Genomic DNA, 8,496 nt, shown 5'->3' with positions numbered 1-8,496 from the left:
AAAGAGTATCAAATAGTTGGAAAAAGTTTGGAAAAGGGCAACCAAAACAATGAAAGGAATGGAGCAACTTCTGTATGAAGAAAGGTTGCAGCATCTATAGCTTAGAGGAAAGTTGCATGCAGCAGTTTGATACGGGCCTTTGAATCTCAATTGTTTAAGAGAACAGCACAGAGTGTCCATCCTCCATGGTCTGCTGCCCCTTCCATCTAAACTTTATGCCTCAGATAAAGAAAGCTTGGAGGGTAACCAAGAGTGAATTTTTCTATGGAAGGACCATTAGCTCCATTATGTTCTGGTACTGAAAACAATTTCCTGGGCTTGGGCTACGTACACATTAATAAGCTGAAAAGCAGTGAGGTTCTCACCATGGACAACCCAATGCCTTCTATGAAATGGATGCTGATTGCTTTGGTGGTAACTCTCCCAATAATCAATTCTTCCTAAGGTGGTTGCTTGATGTCCTTGATCATTGTGATTGCCCTTTTCTGCACCTTTTCCAGCTCCACAATATCCTTTTACAGGAGTGTTGGCCAGAACTGCACACAGTGATCCAAATTCACAATTTTGTATAATAGCCTGGCAGGAGCATTTGTAGTTGTAGGATCTCAGGATGGTTCACTGTATAAAACTCTAAGAGGAGAACACAAAACACATTTCACATTCCACTTGGAAACTAATTGGCAGCCGGGGCAGGATCGGTTTAATATGCTCAAACTGTTTTATCCTGGTGAACAATCTGGGGGCTGAATTCTGCAACAAATGAAGATTCTGCACCATCTTCAGAGGCAGGGCTTTGTATAAACTGTTACAGAGATGTGAGGATCCCCAGAACAGTCCAATGAGGAGGACTAAAGAGCCTTTATTTGAGGCATATCTTAGCTCACATACCTGCCAAGTGCATTTTTGGGTTTAAGGCGTGATCTTGCCCCTCAAAAACTGCCTTTGTGGGGGGGGGGGGGAAAGAGTGAGGCATGGGTCATGTCACTTGCCAATGAGCACAGCACGGAAGATGCATCTCCCGGTGTTGCGTCTCCAAAAATTGGACATTACGAGCTCACTGCGCTCTGCTGAGCCTTTGGCAAGTCCTCCCAAGAACAAGATGTAGATACGAAGAAATAAGAGGTCTTGGCTTTTGGCAAGATGCAGAGGATGCAAAACCAGGAAAAAAGCACTCAGTTGAGTCACTGAGTACCTCCTGTTAGATCCATGGCTGATTTGTAGTAGGCCAACAAGGACTTCAGGGACGCGGGTGGCGCTGTGGGTTAAACCACAGAGCCTAGGACTTGCCGATCAGAAGGTCGGTGGTTTGAATACCCGCAACGGGGTGAGCTCCCGTTGCTCGGTCCCTGCTCTTGCTCACCTAGCAGTTCGAAAGCACGTCAAAGTGCAAGTAGATAAATAGGTACCGCTCTGGCAGGAAGGTAAACGGTGTTTCTGTGCGCTGTTCTGGTTCGCCATAAGCGGCTTAGTCATGCTGGCCACATGACCCGGAAGCTGTACGCCGGCTCCCTCGGCCAAAAAGCGAGATGAGCGCCGCATCCCCAGAGTCGGCCATGACTGGACCTAATGGTCAGGGGTCCCTTTACCTTTACCTTTAACAAGGACTTCGGATTCCCATTTCCCTCGTCTGGCAACGTGATCTGGCAACCATTTGGCCTTCTGTGTAGCTACCTTCTCTGCTCTCCTTGACCTTGGACTGAGTGCTTCGACACTTTCCAGTGAAAGGGAGTCTGTTAATTCTCTCTCTCTCTCTCTCCCTCCTCTTTTTCTCCTGGCTGTGCCCCACTCGGTTCTGCCCAGCTGTTGTCTTCCAAACTATGTCCCTCTACAAACCATTGCTCCAAATCTATACTGCTCCACTGCTCCTGGGCAGCTTCAGGATCCTGGTTAGGAGCAGGGGGAGGGGGAGGCCCCCACCATTCCTCATCAGAGTAGCTCTCCTCAGCCTGGTCCCTAACAGGAGTGGTCATTTGTGTGGAATCACCATGAGCTCTATTCAGTGAACTCTGCTGTATACTAATTTCCTAAATAAAACGGCTAACTTTACTTTGAGTCTCCGAGGCTCCCTTCTGACCTGTTGATGAACCAACTCCCCTGGCAGCCCCAGACCATTGCTTGGTCCCTGCTCCTGCCAACCTAGCAGTTTGAAAGCACGTCAAAGTGCAAGTAGATAAATAGGTACCGCTCCAGCGGGAAGGTAAACGGCATTTCCGTGCACTGCTCTGGTTTGCCAGAAAGCGGCTTAGTCATGCTGGCCACATGACCCGGAAGCTGTACGCCGGCTCCCTCAGCCAATAAAGCAAGATGAGCGCCGCATCCCCAGAGTCGGCCACGAGTGGACCTAATGGTCAGGGGTCCCTTTACCTTTACCTAATAGTTATTATTATTTCTTATTGGTAGAAGGCAATGTTAATTTAGGCGTCTTTGTTTTGCTGTCTGTGTAACTTATTTATTTTTAATCCAATAAAAGAAGAAAAAGAAGAAGATGACTCTTGGGCCCCTTCCAACTTTACCTTTCTATGATTCTATGATCTCAGGATTCCAGTAAAAACCAGTGAAGATCCCACATGGCTGAAGTTGGCCCACACCTTCTCTAGATGTGCATACCTTCATGTGATGCTTCTGAAGAGGGCTTGACATCAATGAATGGCTTTCTGGGAGGATGAGGGTTCCTGCTTCTTTGCATTCTACTCTCTTTCCCTTTTTTCTGACATTCTGTCACAACCACCTGCCTGGCCTAGGGAGGCCATGAATTACATAGAAGAATGTCCTCTGCTGTGTTTGGCAGCTTATTCCAAAAGACATGCACAGAGGGATTTTAAAACCAGGCCCATTTATTACAGAGAAACATTGAACGGAGGGCAAGAGATAAATTAATAAAGACAACCACAAAAATGCAAACTCTATAGGTCAAAGCAAGAGAAAGCAATTATCATCTTTAATGGTGATTTCTACCCAATAATGCCAGTCAGACAGGGCTAAATATACGGTATGTCCTTCCCCACCCCCCTCAAAAAAAGCAATGAACTGCTCTGTCAATATTTCACTGATTAAAAAGAAAGTTTCTTCCATTCTGTTAGTATTGTTTAGGAGGGATTCATTTTGTAAACCACTTGGATTTTTTCTGCACTCAATTTAAAAATAATTAAGTGTTTCTATAAAATTTTGCTCAAGATGCATATTTTTGTGAAGCAATATTCGTTAATAGGATGCTGGGTCAGAATGGTTGGGACAACCCAGTCAGATGGGTGGTGTATAAATAATAACATTTGTTGTTACTATAATTATTATTATTGCCATATTCATGCCCACTTTCACCAACTATATGCATTATTATATATATATATACATGATATAAGGTTAGAGTACTGCATTGCAGAATTAGGAGAAAGGTGAGCTAAAAATCAGAAGCAGAGGCAATGTGGCTTTTTAATTTGCTTTTATTGTGAGGGAGAAGCACATACAACCAATGAGAATATTGCAGATCTTTCTGATCTGGATGCTTTCCTGAGAAGGAGGAGACTCCAGCTGGGGCTGAAGCAGGATCCAGTTGCTCTCAAAGTAAGGGAGCATCTCCCAATTTTCAAAGGGTCCTGTGTAAGCTGGCATCAATCTTCTGGGACACTTAAAAACAACCAAACAAAAGCAAAAGCAAAAAAAACCCAGTTACTTCCATATCACCTGGAATCTGATGTCAAAATTACAATCATAGAAAGGAAGGCTGGGGAACTCGGAAGAATGTTAAATGATAGAACAGGGAACTGATGAGCCAAAACAAGTTAGACTAAGAATGCAACAGCATAGGTCCCAGATCATTTTGATGCTGAACAATAGCATAACAAAAGTGAGCTGAACTGAAAGAGGAAACTGAAGGATGTGGACAACGTAAGTAGGCAAAATAAAATATGCATCATAGGTCTAAAGGATGATGTAGAAACAAGATTTAGGACATAACATACAAATGGAAGACTCGGGAAAATTATGGAAAGCGAACTTAACATTTGCTGATTGTATATTGTTGAAAGAGAATTACAGTGGTACCTCGGGTTACATTCGCTTCAGGTTACAGACTCCACTAACCCAGAAATAGTGCTTCAGGTTAAGACCTTTGCTTCAGGATGAGAACAGAAATTGTGCTCCAGCGGCATGGCAGCAGCAAGAGGCCCCATTGGCTAAAGTGGTGCTTCAGGTTAAGAACAGTTTCAGTTTAAGAACAGACCTCAGGAACGAATTAAGTACTTAACCCGAGTACCACTGTATATGAAAATGATGTACAGATGGTATATCACTGCTGTAAAAATGGCAAAAATGTATAGAACAGGCTCCAATAAGTTTCGGAAGTGTAAAGAAAAGGAAGGCACATTTATTCATATGTGGTGGAACTGTAAAATAACCAAAAACTTTGGGGAAATGATTGATAACCAAATGGGAAAAAAAATGTTTAAGATAACATTTGTTAAAAAAACAGAAGCTTTCTTGACGGGCATTACAGGTCAAAACTTTTCAAAAGAGCAGAATACATTATTTATGTATGCAACAACAGTGGCTAGGATTTCACCAGCCCAGAAATGGAAAGATGACAAGATACCAACTAAAGAAGAATGGCAAGAAAAACTGGTGGGAATGTGCTGGCGAAGTTGACTGGGAAACTTAGAGATAAGGACAATAGAGACTGGGAATCATTTATGTTCTACCTACAGAAAAACTGCAAAGAAGTGGACTCACTAGCAGGGTTCAATTTAACACTTACAATTAATAACATAGAAATTAAGATGTACAAACTGGAAAATAATAAAGTGTAAGTGGAAATATGAAAATAAGTATGGTATGAAAATGTTAAGAATATAATAATATTTAAGTTCATCTCCGGCACCTTGTTTGAGCTCTTTTTACCTCTTGCAACATATCTTTTTCATGTTGCACATTCCATCTTGAATCATTCCTTTGGGACACTTGTTAGATTTGCAAGTGCTGCCTCTCTTATAGCAATCTGGTCCAAGATTTGGGTCTTCCTTGGCAAATCCTTTGCAAAAGGAGAAACAAAAAAGATCCCTGTCCATTGCAAATTCAGAAGTGGAGGTAAGGGAAGGGAAACTTCAAAATGGGAAACTTTATGTTGGATATGCAAAAAAGATACAGGATCATATTTCTGTATGTGGTGGAATTGCGAGGTGATCTGTGAATTTTGGAACAACATTTACAGTGAATTTAAAAAAACTATTCAAATTTACATTTCTAAAAAAAACCCAGAAATTTTTCTATTTGGAATACTACCAATGGAAATTAATAATAATAATAATAATAATAATAATAATAATAATAATAATAAGACCATTGTTTATGTATGCAGTTACGGCAGCCAGAATAACAGTGGCAAGAAATTGGAAAAATGAAACCTTACCAACGATCACAGAGTGGCAAATTCTTAAGACAGAATACCTGCAACTAGAAAAATTGACTGGAAAATTTAGAGGAATGTCAAACCAAAAGGTATTTAGGGAATGGGAAATATATAAAGAATACTTGAAAACTTACTGCACGAACAATAAGATACTTGCAGAAATAGAGTGATACTGACAACCAAGAATTATTCAAAATGTAATAGTGGATTATATGTCTATATACAAAATAAAATAATATAAATCTGTACAAGGGATACAGACAACATAAGTAGTAAAGGTGAAGGGTAAAGAGACCCCTGACCATTAGGTCCAGTCGTGACCGACTCTGGGGTTGCGGCAGTCATCTCGCTTTATTGGCCAGCATACAGCTTCCGGGTCATGTGGCTAGCATGACTAAGCTGCTTCTGGTGAACCAGAGCAGCGCACAGAAATGCTGTTTACCTTCCTGCCGGAGCGGCACCTATTTATCTACTTGCACTTTGACATGCTTTCGAACTGCTAGGTGGGCAGGAGCTGGGACTGAGCAATGGGAGCTCACCCCGTCGTGGGGATTCAAACCGGCAAGTCCTAGGCACTGTGGTTGAACCCACAGTGCCACCCGCGTCCCTACATAAGTAGTTTTAATCTTTTAATTTGTGGGCGTTTCCGTGCACTCTGGCACTTGTCACGGTGTTACGTTGTGCCAGAAGCGGTTTAGTTATGCTGGCCACATGACCCGGAAAGCTGTCTGTGGACAAATGCCGGCTCCCTCGGTCTGAAAGCGAGATAAGCACCACAACTCCATAGTCGCCTTTGACTGGACTTAACTTTCCAGGGGTCCTTTGAAGGCAGCCCTGTTTAGGGAAGCTTTTAATGTTTAATAGATTATTGTATTTTAGTGTTCTGTTGGCAGCTGCCCAGAGTGGCTGGGGAAACCCAGCCAAATGGACAGTGTATAAATAAATTATTATTATTATTATTATTATTATTATTATTATTATTATGTCGTGCAAGTTATCTCATCCACCCTGTAAGCAACACAAGGAATCTAGAATTTGAGCATCCCCAACAGATGCTCATCCCTAATGGAGAATGGAGCCCACCTCCATTCAACTGAAATCTACACTCCTGTAGCTCAAGCCATTCAGAGCTATCCTTGCCATCTGAAGTGGATGGCGTTTACCACCTGTTTTTATTTGTTTCTTTGTTCCCAATGTTAATGTTTTAACTTTTTTTGGAAACGGATCAGAGACTTCGTTGCACAATTAAATTAAATTTAGAAAAAGCTATGGGGACGTGGGTGGCGCTGTGGGTTAAACCACAGAGCCTAGGACTTGCTGATCGAAAGGTCGGCGGTTCGAATCCCAGCGGTGGGGTGAGCTCCCATCGTTCGGTCCCAGCTCCAGCCAACCTAGCAGTTCGAAAGCACCCCTAAGTGCAAGTGGATAAATAGGGACCGCTTTCTAGTGGGAAGGTAAACGGTGTTTCCGTGTGCGGCGCTGGTGCTGGCTCGCCAGATGCAGCTTCGTCACGCTGGCCACGTGACCCGGAAGTGTCTTTGGACAGCGCCAGCTCCCGGCCTCTTGAGCGAGATGAGCGCGCAACCCTAGAGTCGGTCACGACTGGCCCTGACAGGCAGGGGTACCTTTACCTTTACTAGAAAGAACTAGGAAAGAGCAAAATGTCTGCAAGCTCCTCTCTGGGAGCTGGTGTGTATGTATGGTCCCAGAAATCCAAAATCTGTGACCTGTCAATCATGACTAAGTGTGTATCTTTACGCGTAAATCAGCACATGCACATTTCCTGCAAACCTGTGTCCTCTTTTGCCCTTTTTCCTGGTCAGGCTTCATTGTTATGTTAGCTTTTCCTATGCAGAACATAAGCGGAACAGCATTCTCCCTCCTTCCTCTCCATCCCTTACCTGAAGCAGTCAGCAGCAGCAAAGACAGGACAGCCCAGAACAGGTGAAGGATCTTCATGGCTCAGTGAGGATGGATGGATGGATGCAGAAAGGCTCAATGCAGGGCTACAAGGGCGAAGGTTGTCAGGGTTGGGAGAGCTGAGCTTCCCATATTTGTAGGATCCTTGGGAAGCTGTTCCCTCCCACTTCCTTGAGAAGTCTAGCAAGTTGTCACCATGCCCTGAAGGAAGATGGGGCTGCAAACCCAACCCTAAGCACAGTGTCTTTCTTGAAATGATATGGAGAGATGCAGAGATTAGATGTTTTGGCCTGTGGTAAGACCTAGAGGGTGCAAAACCAGGAAAAAGCACCCAGCCAAGTCACTGAGTACATCCTGGTAGATCCATGGCTGATTTATTGACTCCCAATTGTTTAACAAAGCAGCAGAAAGTCTCCGTTGACCTCTGTCGCTCCTTCAATTCTATATTATATGCCTAAAACAAAGGAAGGCTTGTTGGGTCATCAGGGATGGAAGGACCATGAGCCCCATTCAGTTTGGCACTGAAAACAAATTCTTGGGCTTGGGCTATGTACACACAGGTGGCCTGAAATGCAGCAAAATCCCCCTTCCCATGTGCTTTAAGACCATAAGAAAAACCTGCCACTCAGGCCAATGATCTACAGTCATACCTCGGGTTACGAACGCTGTGGGTTGCGTGTTTTCGGGTTGTGGACCGCACCGAACCCAGAAGTACCGGAATGGGTTACCTCCGGGTTTCTGCATTTATGCATGTGCAGAAGCGCAAAATGATGTCATGAACATGCACAGAAGTGCCAGATTGCGTCATGCGCGTGCGCAGATGTGGCACTTCAGGCTACGAACGCTTCGGGTTGCGAACGTGCCTCCCGCATGGATCGCTTTTGCAACCAGAGGCATGACTGTATGTCTTTGTGGTTTTTATGTTGTAATTTTACATTGTGAACAGCCCTGCATCAAAGAAGAGTTGGAAGGGACGATGAGGATCATCAAGTTCAACCCCCCGCAATGCAGGAATATGCATACAAGGATTAAACCTGCTCACTTTATCCATGCTGTCCTCTAAGGTCAAGGGCTCCAGTTCACCCATCAATGGCAGGGAGGTGTCCAGCACTGGCATGCAAGCACTTGAATACCGTCATAGAATTGTAGATTTGGAAAGGACCACGAGGAGCACC

General features: G+C 43.8%; 1 long non-coding RNA gene across 1 annotated transcript; it reads right to left on the bottom strand.

Moving 5' to 3' along the window:
* Positions 1 to 3,254: 3,254 nt before the first annotated feature.
* Positions 3,255 to 7,635, bottom strand: LOC310758965. The gene is made up of 3 exons (XR_014546138.1): positions 7,303 to 7,635; positions 4,894 to 5,023; positions 3,255 to 3,624 (listed from the first exon to the last, which is right to left on the bottom strand). It is a non-coding gene; the product is annotated as an uncharacterized lncRNA (long non-coding RNA).
* Between the last annotated feature and the right edge of the window lie 861 nt (positions 7,636 to 8,496).

The sequence above is a fragment of the Podarcis filfolensis genome (genome assembly GCF_964270895.1).
Source record: "Podarcis filfolensis genome assembly, chromosome: 3".
NCBI lineage: Eukaryota > Metazoa > Chordata > Lepidosauria > Squamata > Lacertidae > Podarcis > Podarcis filfolensis.
The sequence above is the reverse complement of the archived record's forward strand: the minus strand, read 5'-3'. Positions and strand labels throughout refer to the sequence as shown.